The following is a 12,875-nucleotide window of genomic DNA, read 5'->3' as shown; positions in this document are numbered from 1 at the left end:
TTAAAAATAGATTTAGAATAGATTCTAGAATTTCCTTGAAGTAAAGGAGTTCTTTAAGAGAGGTAGGATCTAGGGGTGTCTGGGTGGCTCAGTCAGTTAAGTGTCTGACTTCAGCTCAGGTCATGATCTTATGGTTCATGGGTTCAAGTCCTGTGTCAGCCTCTGTGCTAATAGCTCAGAGCCTGGAGCCTGCTTCAGATTCCGTGTCTCCCTCTCTCTCTCTGTCCCTCCCCTGCTCATGTTCTGTCTCTCTCTGTTTCTCAAAAATAAATAAACGTTAAAAAATAATAAAAAAAAATAAAGGTAGGATCTAATCTTGATTAGGGCAGTTCAGATATGTTTTAACTAATGCAGTGCAGTGAATAAGTAAACCCTAAAGGTTCTACTTAAATCTATGATTCTGTGCTATATGTGAGATTGAAATATCTCACATATCTCACAACTAGCGTTGCCAGATAAAATACAGGACTCCAAGCTAAATGTGAAATATTTGGGATATACTTATACTAAAACACTACTTGTCATCTATCTGAAATTCATAAGTAACAGGTGTGCTATATTTTAATTGACAAATCTGTCAGGCAGTCCTATAGTCAATGAACTAAACAGCAAGAAAGCTCTTAACATGAGCCCAAATTCAGCTTTATCCTCATAATCCTGAGCTTTTACCTGAATTGGCTACAGTGGGCCCAGCCACAGCTTCCCTCAAGATGGGACAGTGCTGGGGCGCCTGGGTGGCGCAGTCGGTTAAGCGTCCGACTTCAGCCAGGTCACGATCTCGTAGTCTGTGAGTTCGAGCCCCGCGTCGGGCTCTGGGCTGATGGCTCAGAGCCTGGAGCCTGTTTCCGATTCTGTGTCTCCTTCTCTCTCTGCCCCTCCCCCGTTCATGCTCTGTCTCTCTCTGTCCCAAAAATAAATAAACGTTGAAAAAAAAAATTTAAAAAAAAAAAAAAAAAAAAAAGATGGGACAGTGCAGAGGTGCCTGAGTGGTTCAGTCGGTTAAGCGTCTGACTTTGGCTTAGGTCATGATTTCAGGTTTGTGAGTTCGAGCCCCATGCTTCTGATTCTGTGTCTCATTATCTTTCTGCCCCTCCCCTGCTAGCACTCTATCTCTGTCTCTCAAAAATAAATAAATGTAAATTTAAAAAAATTAAAGATGCGGAAGTGCAGAGAATCCCAGGATAAGGAGTAAGACCCACAGCACTCAGGGACCACATGGCCATAATATATGTGACTGTCACCACAGCAGAGGGCTGAGCTCATGTTACTCAGCCAGCCAACCTGTGAGGGATATGGAGATGTTACCGCTCATCATGGACCTGGTTACTCACTTGCTCAGTGACCTCTGTTCCTCCATAAGCCTGTAGGCCTTGTCACACCTCCAGGAGCTCCATGCAGTGAATGGCTCACAGCAGGAGCCCCCACATCCAAATCCCCAATCTCTCCTCCTCACTTGTTTTCTTCTCAGTGAAGATTCACCACTGAAAATATCAGGGCTAAACTCAGTTTTTGTATACATCCTCTTGAATATTATTACTTAAATTTACCCACATTGACAGTCATTGGGAGAGAAATAGCCATTATCTAGCATTTACAATTGAAGAAACCAAGGTTGTGTCATAAATATATACTATGCTTTCCTGGACTCCATGTGGAAGACACAGAAGACATGACCCCTTGTTCATGGGAGCTGTGATCTAACATGAGTGCAGAACATTTACATGTTATATGCACTTGTAGGTACACACACAATAGATCAAATGCAATTGTTAAATTCAGTTTGACCCATGAGCTCTTTGGACAAACAGAAATAACCCATACCCTCCTTTAATTTATCTGGGACATCTAAATGAATACTATGACTGGAAACAAATGAAAGCAATAGTAAGTAGAAATATGATTTTTCAAAAAACAAAATCTTCTATCCATATTTCCCCTCGACTCTGTTGAAAATCACAGAGGATGATGTTTTTCCTCTTTTGTAATATGTGTACACAACTACAAGGTTAAAGTTTGGCATTTGCCCAAGTGAATCCTGGCTTTAGGGAATATAGTCACAGAAATTATTCTACAATTATCATTTTTGCTTTGGTTTCTTGATATGTTCTCATGAACAATATCTTGAAACTTGTGGGTATCATTGGCTATGGAGAAGACTTCAAATCCTACAGATAGAGAAGGAGGGAGAGAGAGAATCCCAAGCAGGCTCCACACCATCTGTGAAGAGTGAGACATGGGTCTTGATCCCACAAACTGTTAGATCACCACCTGAGCCAAAATCCAGAGTTGGACACTTAACCCACTGAGCCACCCAGGCAGCCTGCCTACTCTAGACATTTATTATAAATGGAATCATATAAAAATGTGGTCCCCTCATGACTGGTTATTTCATTATGTTCAATATATTTCAATATGTTCATTATTTGTGGTTAATGCTTTGAAGTTCAGCATATTGAAGCACATATCAGTATTTCATTCCTTTCTTTCTAAAGCTGAGTAATATTCCATTGTATAGATACACCACATTTTGTTTATTCTTCCATCATTTCATGGACATTCATACTGTTTCCACTTTTTGGGCATTATTAATAATGCTGCTGTAAATATTGGTATGCACATTTTTTATGGACATATGTATTCAAATCTTAGTCAAATACCTAGGAGTGGAATTGCTGGGTCATGTGGTAACTCTGTTTATCATTTTGAGAAATTGCCAAAATGTTTTCTAAAGCGGCTAAACATTCCCTCTGGCAATGTATGAGAGTTCTCAATACTTCTTAACGTTGATAGAAAAATATGTGTAAACATGTTTGCTAAAAGATTAATGACAAAGCTAGACAAACTAGACACAGGATAAATGAGTTCCAAATCATAATTTAAAGTGAACAAAGAAAAATCTAACAATTAAAGATCTTTAGAAAGAAAATAGGGGCATCTGGGTGGCTCAGTTGGTTGAGTGACCAACTTCGGCTCAGGTCATGATTTCACAGTTCGTGGGTTCAGGCTCCACATCAGGCTCTGTGCTGACAGGTCAGAGCCTGGAGCCTGCTTCAGATTCTGTGTCTCCCTCTCTCTCTCTCCCCTCCCCTACTTGCTCTCTTTCTCTCTTTCCCTCAAAAATAAACATTTAGAAAATAATAATAGTAAATTAAAAAAAGGAAAAGAAAATATACAAGAGGTGCCCAGCTGGCTCAGTGAGTACAGCACTCAACTCTTGACCTTGGGATATGAGTTCGAGTCCCATGTTGGGCATAGAGATTACTTAAAAATAAAATATTTTTTAAAAAGAAAGAAAAGTATAAAATTACTAAATTCCTGCATATTTCCAAGTATCAATGAACTGAAACATGGTGGCCATGAGTTCAGTGCATCAAATATTCCCCATTCCAGAGATAGGAATTTATTCCCACCTTCTTGCAGTGAGATGTGGCCACACAGAATTCTTTGACCACCAAAGTGTGAGCAGAAGTGATGTGTATCATTGCTGGGCAGAAGCTTTAAGGATTGAGGTGGGATTACAATGGGCTCTTGCTCCCTGCCACAGAAACCATCCACACTCCAGATGGCACATTCCTGACAGTCTGGGGACCAAAATGACCACAATGTAGAAACCCAACCAATTGTAGACATGTACCATGAAGAAGAAAAAAATCTCTACTTCTTTAAACCAAGACATTTTGGAGTTATTACCACAGCAAAACCTAATCTATCACACACACAAAAAAAATAGTATCAGGATTGGGGGCATCATGAAAAATTTAGAATATGTGACATTAACTTAGGTACCAGGCAGCATACTTGTGAGAAAATTGTTATTGAAGGCCAAAAGGATCACAATCTATGTAATACAGTAGCAAAATATCTAGTAAAGCCATTATTTGTAATGACTCAGGAGTCAGATCATAAGCCTAATGAACTTATAGCTCAAGGGGAAAGGTTGGAAAATGGAACTAGTCTACACTAGTTGTGACAGGTTGCAGTTAGTACATTTTTATGAAAAAATAAAATGAGTGCAGAAATGAAATGGCAGTAGGAATAAAAGAAAATAGAGTCTAAAAAGTCATGAATTTGCAGAGTTGCAAGTGGGAATTTTTTCTCCATTCCAAATGGTAAAAGATAAAACTGAATGACCTCTTAAGAGTTCTGCCCCTCAGTTTAGGGAGGCTTCAAAGATGAGGCGACCTTCAAGCTTCATTTTGAAATATAATCAGTGATCTACCAAGTTGTAAAAACAATGAAGACTGTTCCAAACAGAGAAGATCCATGGACAAGAGAAAATACTTGTGAAGCAACTTGGAGGAAATACAAATAGTCAGTACTGCATCACAATAGTTTCCAAATCCTCCCAAGCTGAGAATACCTTTATTCAATGTCAGGATCTAAAACTGATGAAAGTAGACTTATTCCAGACTCCATAGATCACATTTTAAAATCACCTGAATAAGTAGCCAGTCTTGAGAGGCTATGTCACCTCTCAAGAGAAAACAGGATCAGATCTAGTGGAGGAGTAACAGAAGAGTGAGAAGGGGGTCACTATAGGTAAATTGACCTAATAAGAGATTCTTTCAATAGTCAGAGCATGAGAGAATGGGGTCCTGAAATTCACAATGGCTCTGAGGATAACTTAGAGGGTATGTATTTCAGAGATATTTAGGAGAGAGACTCAACAGAACTGGACCACTGATTACATGGAGGTAGGCAGAAGGATAGGAAGAGGATAGGGTCAATAATAATTTCCAGATTTCCAATTTGGGGGACAGGATGAGTACAGTTACTAACAACCAATACAGGGAATACAAGGTGAGCAAGGATGGCAATAAGGAGCAAAGGGATTGAGTTTATTTACGAATATGTTGAGTTTGGAAAATCTGCATTATAGCCAGTTTTAAGTGTCCCATTGAAATTTAACACACAAAGAAATTGGGAACTCTAGGCAGTACTAAATGTTGGACATTGCTTAAATATCAGAAGAAGATATTTAGCACCACAATCTCACCCCCAACATGTCCCCACCACCAAGAGCCAGCCCCACTCCATTCTTTCTGCCCACAGAAGGGAATCCAGTGTGTTAGTATCCAGAGTCAGCCAATGTTAAATTTGAGCAGCAGAGAACTGTCTGTCACCATCTGGGAAGGAGACAGGGGGGAGAATTTTTCACTATTTCTCCTTTTATTCCTGCCCCAGAAATCCCTTTATAGATTAAGTAAACCAGTGTTTACAGATGTGTTTGCAGCTCCTATTAGCCAGGGCTCTATCTCAAGGATGGTTAGACACTGATTGTGAAGAAATCAGCAGGCAAGGCAGGATGTTTGATGATTTCAGCTTATCATGGAGATAGACCCCACAAGGACTCCTCTGAGTCAACAGCATGACAAAAAAAAAAAAATCCTTAAACAATTCCATTCCAATTACCAGTTGCTGAGAAAATAAAACTAAACCTCCTATTTTTGATTGGTCCAAGTGAGAATCATTTAATGATTATAGAATTACGTGCTCCTAAGGGTTAGGTTTCCTGGGAAACAGACTCTGAGAACTGTGTGAAGGAGGTTCATTGGTAGTGCTCTCAGGAACCACACTGTGAGAGGGAGGAAAGCAAGAAAGGGCAGAGGGAGTGAGTGCACCATGATACCTCAGTCCAGCTCATCTTTGAGGCAAGAGAGCTGGGGCTTTGTATTCACCTATGGACGAGTCACTGGGTGCAAGTGGCTTCCAGGGAGCAGGTATGATCTAGACATGTCAATTTCCCAGTGGTTTTTTTTTTTTTTTTAATCTGAGTAAATGGTGATGGGTCTCTTTGGGGAAGGACCAGGCATGTCATTATCACACATCCTTCCCATGGTGACATAGGGTCATTTTTCGTGGGTACCCGGCCTCTCTTTTAGTCAAGGGGGTTCAGATTCAAGTTTCTAGAATCATTAACTGAAATATAAGCTGAAGATAAGATATTTTTATGGAGTACTTTGCCTCAGAAATGTATATATTATTTTTAAGAACTCAGATTTTTTTTCAGAGCAATCTCAACATAGAGAATGAAAACTGATGATCTTACATTCAGCACAAGAATTTTTTTATATGTTTAAGCCCAGAAAAAGAAGTCTATGCATTACATGTACATGCCTATTAAAGTCTGTGTGTCTGTATATGTGTCTGTGTGTGTGTGTTTCAATTTTTCCCTGATGAAAAATAGTGTTTCTTTATGGAACCCCTGTTAAATTCCAGCTTTTGTTACATAAAACAAATTTCATTTGTTTCTTGCTCACTTCTTTTCCCCTATCATCATTCTAGACCCCAATTTCTATTTGAGTCAACAGTGAGCATGTGCACAATGTATCACTCAGCAGACATCACTTTCCTGAAATAGACACCCCTAGCTTTTGCCAGTACTGTCCATGGAAGTTATGACAATAATGCAAGGACAACCAGAATCATAGATGATGAATGATGAATTACAAATGTAATTTAAATTATGTAATAAGATTACTACATTAAACACAACAGGCCCAGTTAAATTTAACTTTCAGATCAACTACACACACACACACACACACACACACACACACATATATATACACTTGTATATCAACTATATATATCTATATTATATATATAACTATACATTATATATATATGATATATATATTATATATATATATATTAGTGTAAGTATGCCCTATGCAATATTTGAGACATACACTAAAAATCACTTGTTTTTTATTAATATTAATTCAAATTTACTGGACATCTTGTATTTGTTTGTTTGGCAAACTCTGATATGCCTACTATATATAATCAGTAGACATAATTCTTCCACATTTCTTACTCTTACTTCTGCCCTTCAATTTTATCTGTCATTGAAATCCATGTTGCCTTTCCTGCTTGAAGAGAAGTATTAGGATCACAGAAAATACTGAAGATAACAGACAAGGGGGCACATCTGGTTTTACCATTTATATCATAGAAAAGTTGGAACCAAACTGTCTTCTCATCTTAACACTCAAGTTTGTTCAGAAGTTTAAACATTCTTGGCAGAACTTTTCTTTTGAATAACCATCACACACACAGATATACAATACCAGGTTTTTTCTGATCTGCTCTCATGGTATATCATAAAATGAATCATCTCAAATGCTAACATCTCAACCTTTACATAATGCACAATTTTTACTACATTATCCCAAAGTGCTAAGACTTAGAATAATTGTTGATGACTGCTCTTATGTCTTTGTGTCATCTGGTCAGTTCTGGTACCCAGGCCAGACTCAGTCAAGCTTGGCTGCACTTCTCTGGGCAGCTGCTATCAGCAGGCTGTTCAGTGAGGGAGTGGTTGTGCTAGGAAGTGTCACTTGTCTGGGAGCAGGTAGGCTGTTGGCAGAGTGGAAGTAATGGAGACTTCTGTCTCCTGTCACCCATTAGACTAGCTCAGAATTGGCAGGGGTCCAAGAGAGACTCAGGCAAGGCTCTGTGAGGCATAGAGTCAAAACTACCTTTTCTTCTGCATTCTATTAGCCAACACATGTAACCAGACAGAGGGGAAAATGGATTTAATTTTCTGCTGGGAAGAGCTGCAAAAGACATGGATAATGGAAGGTCTAGAGAACTGGATTTATATTTCTAATCAAGCTCCCCATCTTTAAATACAATGATGAACATGCAGACATTTTATGGGGGAGAAAAGAGCTTTCTCAGTGAAAAAAACCATGGATTGACTTATATCCTGCCACAAGTTTCTTATTCTGGTACCTGGTCCAGAATAGTTACCTGTCACTGTCACAGCAACATCTGAACAACCTCTTATGCAAAACTAAAAAGTTCTAAACCGCCTTTGTTAAGTAGGTTATCCTTCATGGCTGCATGCAATTCAGAGCTTGTTGTGTTTATTGATAATATAGCTGAAAGATAAACTTCTTCCTTCACACCACCACCATATTCAGTTGAACATTTACCAAAAGGGCTACTATTATGTTTACATTATCTGTGCTTTCATCAGGAAAAATTGAGAACTATGTCACTAGCTGTACTTGTCATATTGGTGGTACTTCAGTATACTTCTTGCTTCATATTCACCCAGCATTTCCAAGGACTATATCAATACTATTTTTCACAAGTATCACCTTGTAGTCTAACCTCCTAAAGTTCAGCTTTATTAGAAGACAGCAAAGTACTAATGTTTAGATGTGTAATATTAAACATCTGATACTATTGTCTTTAAATTCCATATTTTCTCTAATTTTTTTGTTGTTTGACAAATTCTTCATTTCCTGTGTGAAACCACCTAAATGTGTTTTTTTCATATTTACACATTTTCTTTCTTTTTGTTTATTTTTTTGCTTATTTTTTCCCCTCAAAATTTCAATGTAATTTATTGTCAAGTTAGCCAACATACAGTGTATACAGTGTGCTCTTGGCTTCAGTAGATTTCCATGATTCATTACTTACATACAACACCCAGTGCTCATCCCAACAAGTGCCCTACTCAATGCCCATCACCCATTTCCCTTCTCCCCCGCCCTCCCGCGCATCAACCCTCAGTTTGTTCTTTGTATTTAAGAACATCTTATGGTTTCTCTCCCTCTATGTTTGAAACTATTTTTCCCCTTCCATTCCCCCATGGTCTGCTGTTAAGTTTCTCAAATTACACATATGAGTGAAACATATGATATCTATCTTTCTCTGACTGGCTTATTTCACTTAGCATAATACCCTCCAGTTTCATCCATGTTGCTGCAAATGGCAAGATTTCATTCTTTCTCATTGCCAAGTAGTATTCCATTGTTTATATAAACCACATCTTCTTTATTCATTCATCTGTTGATGGACATTGGGCTCTTTCCATAATTTGGCTCTTGTTGAAAGTGCTGCTATGAACATTGGGGTACATGTGCACCTATGAATCAGCACTCCTGTATCCTTTGGATAAATCCCTAGTAATGCTATTGCTGAGTTGTCGGGTAATTCTATTTTTAGTTTTTTTGAGGAACCTCCGCACTGGTTTACAGAGTGGCTGCACAAGTTTGCATTCCTACCAACACTGAAAGAGGGTCCCTGTTTCTCCACATGCTAGTCAACATCTGATGTTTCCTAAGTTGTTAATTTTAGCCATTCTCACTGGTGTGAGGTGGTATCACAATGTGGTTTTGATTTGTATTTCCCTGATGATGAGTGATGTTGAGCATCATTTCATGTGCCTGTTGGCCATCTAGATATCTTCTTTGGAAAAATGTCTATTCATGTCTTCTGCCCATTTCCTCACTGGATTATTTGTTTTTTGGGTGTGGAGTTTGGTGAGTTCTTTATAGATTTTGGATACTAACCCTTTATCCAATATGTAATTTGCAAATATCTTCTCCCATTCTGTACATTACCTTTTGGTTTTCTTGATTGTTTCTTTTTCAGTTCAGAAGCTTTTTATCTTGATGATGTCCCAATAGTTCATTTTTACTTTTATTTCCCTTGCCTTCAGAGATGTGTCGAGCAAGAAATTGTTGCTGCTGTGGTCAAAGAGGTTGTTGCCTGTTTTTTCCTCTAGGCTTTTGATGGTTTCCTGTCTCACATTTAGGTTTTTCATCATTTTGAGTTTATTTTTGTGTATGGTGTAATAAAGTGGTCTAGTTTCATTCTTCTGCATGCTGCTGTCCAATTCTCCCAGCACCATTTGCTAAAGAGAGTGAATTTTTTCCATTGGATACTCTCTCCTGCTTTGTCAAAGATTAGTTGGCCATACATTTGTGGGTCCAATTCTGGGTTCTCTATTCTATTCCACTGGTCTATGTGTCTGTCCTTGTGCCAAAACCATACTTTCTTGGTGATTACAGCTTTTTAGTAAAGGCTAAATTCCTCTACTTTAGGACTGTGATGCCTCCTGTTTTGGTTTTCTTTTTCAACATTACTTTGGCTATTTGGGATCTTTTGTGTTTCCATACAAATTTCAGGGTTGTTTGTTCTATCTCTGAGAAGAATATCAGTGCAGTTTTTATTAGGATTGCATGTAGATTGCTTTGGGTAGTATTGGCATTTTTACAATATTTATTCTTCTAATCCATGAACAGGGAATGTTTTTCCATTTCTTTGTGTCTTCTTCAATTTCTTCCATAAGTTTCCTATAGTTTTCATAATACAGATCTTTTACATCTCTGGTTAGGTTTATTCTTAGGTATCTTATGGTTCTTGGTGCAATTATAAATGGGATAGAAACCACTTACATTTTGAATGTGTCTTAGCTTCACTAGTCAGTGTATCTCTACAAATAAGACACCAGGGGTTTCCTCTCTCACTTTCAACCACAGCCATAAAAGCAAATTCAGATTGCACAACATTATGAAGTGAATTGTACTCTGTAAAATGGTTACTTTTATGTTAGGTGAATTTCACCTCAATTTAAAAAAAAAAAACTTTTAAAAAATCACAAATTCAGTACAAGATAAATAGTACTTCTGAGTAATTTGAGGGCAAACCTATTTGGTCTTCATTTTCTCAGATCACTGCCATTGTCACCAGTTGGTTTACAATGTGTGTCTTTTCTTTTTTTTATTTAAAAAAAACTTTAATGTTTATTTTTGAGAGAGAGAGAAAGAGTGTGAGTGAGGGAGGGGCAGAGAGAGAGAGTGAGGGAGATGCAGAATCCGAAGCAGGCTCCAGACTCTTGAGCTGTCAGCATAGAGCCAGACATGGGGCTTGAAACCGTGAGATCATGACCTGAGCCAAAGTCGGACGCTTAACTGACTGAGCCACGCAGGCACCCACAATGTGTGTCTTTTCTTAAGAAATAATCCAATAAAATTTTTTCCACTTTCAGTAAATTAGGATTAAAAATAAGTAATATGGGGGCGCCTGGGTGGCGCAGTCCGTTAAGTGTCCGACTTCAGCCAGGTCACGATCTCACGGTCCGTGAGTTTGAGCCCCGCGTCGGGCTCTGGGCTGATGGCTCAGAGCCTGGAGCCTGTTTCCGATTCTGTGTCTCCCTCTCTCTCTGCCCCTCCCCCGTTCATGCTCTGTCTCTCTCTGTCCCAAAAATAAATAAACGTTGAAAAAAAAATTAAAAAAAAATAAGTAATATGAATTTCACTTAGTTATGTTAACACTAGCTTGATTTTAAATTACAATGATTGTGGTTAATGTTTTGGCAGATTCAAGAGGGAAGTATAGGTATCAGCTGCTCAAGTCTCCGTGACCCTGAAGATGCAGGAAGGAGTACCTGACCTTCAAGGTGTCCCATGCAACACTAAATGAATGCCTTCAGACTTCTCCAAAGAACACTGGGACACAAGCCATGTCACCATGGTTGTGGCTGAGCTGGAGAAGATCTTAAGCAGCTGCCCAGGTGAGGAATCTGTGGTCAGCCTTCTGGATGGCACAGTGGAAAAGCTGAGCATCCCCAAGGCAGGTGGTGGAGTCCATCCAAGTGAAGGAGGAGAGTACCAAGCTGTGCAAGCACAGAATCTAGCACCTTAAGGAGCATAGCAGCAACCAGCCCCTGGCAGCCAGCATGAGGAAGAGAAAGCACATGGACCATACAATGGCGGGGCACCTGTTTTGCTGTGGCTACATCTCAGTGAATTAGCACACCAGAGTGGCATAGAGAGCTGGTTGGACCCAGCCAAGGTGGCTGATGCTGAGCCAGAAGTTCCAATACAACTACCACCTGCACCAGATGGGGGATAATTCTGTGTTCACCATCACACCAACCTCTCAGCCATAAGGACACCACAATATTCCAAGGGGGATGGCAGCTTCAAGAGCCCCTCTGGCCCATGTGCAGCCACTCTCTGAACAAGCAGGCATGGCCCCTGCCCCTGGCCCACTGCGCCAACTCCCACCTGCTCTGCAGACCTCAGACATCTCAATGATGGAGAACAACCGGCCCCCGAGGCTGCCCAACAACTATAGCTACAACCCTTTGCTGTCTGTCCACCAAGAACCAAAGAAGTGTTGCACTTCTCACAATCCAAGAAAGTGTACATCATGTAGGCACCCCACACACACCTGTGTGCCCCATGCCCTCGCACTCCAGCCTGGTCTGCCTACCTGTGTTTCTGTTTCTTGTGACCCAAGATCAGTGAGCAATGGTAACTACTCCTAGAAAGAGAGGAGTCAGATCAAGAGCACATCTGTGCTTGGAGATATGTTTCCACTGGTAGAATTCTGAAGGACTCATGAGCTACTTGATGCCTTCCCTTTCAGAGAGAGACTTTCCTGCCCGGGAGCTTCCACCACTTCAGAAACAAAAGTCAGTTATTTCCTGCACCCCTGACCCTTGTGTCCTCCTTCTGTCGGCCCCTCCTTCCCATCACCAACCAACATGCCAGGAAGGGTGGCAGCCATGCCCAACGAACGTGCCCTGTAGAGGCGTCCAGCAGAGTTGCGTCCTTGGGACCTGGCTTTGGGTGTGCCAGGTTCAATGTCAGGTCATTCGTGCTGCCTTATCTCCTCCTTGAGAATGTGTTCACATGGAAATCCACTGGGCCGAGTTCTGCAGAGAACTTTCCTGCCTACGGTTCCCTAACTGTAGATCTAATGCTGATCCTTACAGTAACTTGTAGTTCAATTGAAGTAAACACCTGTGACTTTTCAAATCAAATGATCTACTGTAGTTTACAAAAAAACATACGGTAGAGGTTTGTATTTAGCACTTATTTTTGCATGTTGATGTTGATTAGTTAATAAACTGTAAATGTAAAGCATAATAAAAAGATTTTCTATTTCTTGAAAAAATAAATTACAATGACAGTAAAAAAAAAAAAACAAATGTTATGGACAAAATGTTTCCATTTTCTCAGATGCATGAGCATGCATTGTAGTTGACAAATCACCCTTAAAGTTCGCGCACTGTAATGTGATCCCTATGTACATGGCTAGTCTGAAGCTCACACTGTAAGCAA

At 39.7% G+C, this 12,875-nt stretch overlaps 1 pseudogene; it reads left to right on the top strand.

The window, feature by feature from the left end:
• Positions 1 to 11,964, top strand: part of LOC115516976 — a 48,189-nt pseudogene extending 36,225 nt beyond the window's left edge.
• Positions 11,965 to 12,875: the final 911 nt, after the last annotated feature.

The sequence above is a fragment of the Lynx canadensis genome, chromosome B3, assembly GCF_007474595.2.
Source record: "Lynx canadensis isolate LIC74 chromosome B3, mLynCan4.pri.v2, whole genome shotgun sequence".
In the NCBI taxonomy this organism is placed as follows: domain Eukaryota; kingdom Metazoa; phylum Chordata; class Mammalia; order Carnivora; family Felidae; genus Lynx; species Lynx canadensis.
Note: the sequence above shows the minus strand (reverse complement) of the source record. Positions and strands in the feature narration are given on the sequence as shown.